At 30.3% G+C, this 2010-nt stretch overlaps 1 pseudogene; it reads right to left on the bottom strand.

The window, feature by feature from the left end:
* Positions 1–2010, bottom strand: part of LOC105813260 — a 4520-nt pseudogene that overhangs the window by 488 nt on the left and 2022 nt on the right.

The following is a 2010-nucleotide window of genomic DNA, read 5'->3' as shown; positions in this document are numbered from 1 at the left end:
TACAGTTTAATTGTGTTATGTACATTCACATTATTGTAAGCAATCTCTAGAACTCTTTTTATCTTGCAAAACTGAAACTCTATACCCATTAAACAACAACTCTCTAGGCACCTCTTTCCCAAGCCCCTGGCCACCAACATTCTACTTTCTGTCTTATGAATTTGACAACTCCAGGTACCTCATATGAATGGAATAATATAGTATTTGTCTTTTTATGACTGGTGGAGCTTATTTCACTTAGCATAATGTCCTCAAGTTTCATTCGTGTTGTAGCATGTGTCAGAATTTCCTTCCTTTTGGGGGCTGAATAATATTCCATTGTATGTATAAAACACATTTTTTAATCTATTCATCTATCAATGGACACTTGGGTTGCTTCCACCTTTTGGCTATTGTGAATGATGCCACTATGTGCATGAGTGTACAAGTAGCTCTTTGAGACCCTGCTTTCTATGCTTTTGGTTATATCCACAAGTAGGATTGCTAGAGCATATGGTAGCTCTGTTTCAAGATTTTTGAGGAACTGCCATACTATTTTCCACAGCAGCTGCATCGATTTACATTACCACCGATGGAACCCCAGAAAGATCCCAATTATCCACATCCTCCAAACATGTTATTTTCTGTTTTTTTTTTTTTTTTTATATATAGTAGCAGTAGCCATCCTAATGGATGTGAGGTGGTATCACACTGTGGTTTTGATTTGCATTTCCTTAATAATTAGTGATATCAAACATATTTTCATGTGCTTGTTGGCTATTTGTATGTCTTCTTTGGAGAAATATCAATTTAAGTCCTTTGCCCATTTTTTAATTGAGTTGTTGTTGTTGTTGAGCTATAGGAGTTTTTAAAAAACGTATATTTTGGATATTAATCCCTAATCAAATATATGATTTGAAAATATTTTCTTCTATTTTGATGATTGCCTTTTCACTCTGTTGATTGTGTCCTTTGATGCACAGAAGTTTTTCATTACAGTTAGGTCTTTAATCCACTTTGAGTTGTTTTTTGTTTATGGTATAAAAAATGTGTAGTCTATAAAAACCAAGGAAATGGTGAGACCCACAGAGACCCAAACCAGACTTCTAACCTACAGAAATTTAAGATAACAAATTTGTATTGTTTAAGCCACTGACTTTGCAGTAATTTGTTACAGTAGCATTAGAAAACTAATACATATATATTATTTTTATATAATTTTGCAAATATTTTTCATATTTTCCATAATATTTTCCAAATATTATGCAGTAACATTTTAAAATTTAACATGTTGTTTTAAATGACATACAACAAAACAAAATGGCACAGGAAGTTTAAATGTAAAAGGATAAATGTATACATATGTGTATATACAAATATGTGACTTTTTCATATTAAATCTAAGTAACGACGGTAGTAATAATATCTAGCACTTATAATTATTAGGAACAAGAAACTTTAACAAAATAAAGAAGGGCATTATATAATGATAATAGATAAACTATATGTATAGAATCTGTAACAATCATTAACTCATATTCACTGATGAAATAGTGCCATAATATAAAGTGAAATAGTGACATAATTGAAAAACAGAAATATGAAAAAATTGGCAATGGAATGGGAAACTTTATGTCGTTCTTACTCTTTAGCAAGTTGAACAGAGGAATTAGGCAGAAAGAAGATTTAATAGTTAAAACATTGATTATACATATAGATATAGATATATATAGATATAGTTAACATATTGTAAACCACGTACACTTTTTATAGAGCTAATAGTGTTATAAAACCACATATAAATTGTCAATAAGTTCTCAAAAATATGAAATTGGTAGCCACATTAATTGATCATAATGCATTAAAACTGGGTAATACATTTTTCAATAGAATCCACTAGTCATTTGGAAATTAGAAATTAATTTCCCCTCTTACGTACATTTGAATCAAAAATCAATCTTACAGTTACAGAAGATTGTATGACAAAATACCTAAAATGCAAAGATCTTAGTGATGCAGCATGGCAACTTT

The sequence above is a fragment of the Propithecus coquereli genome, unplaced genomic scaffold (genome assembly GCF_000956105.1).
Source record: "Propithecus coquereli isolate 6110/MARCELLA unplaced genomic scaffold, Pcoq_1.0 Scaffold1083, whole genome shotgun sequence".
NCBI lineage: Eukaryota > Metazoa > Chordata > Mammalia > Primates > Indriidae > Propithecus > Propithecus coquereli.
The sequence above is the reverse complement of the archived record's forward strand: the minus strand, read 5'-3'. Positions and strand labels throughout refer to the sequence as shown.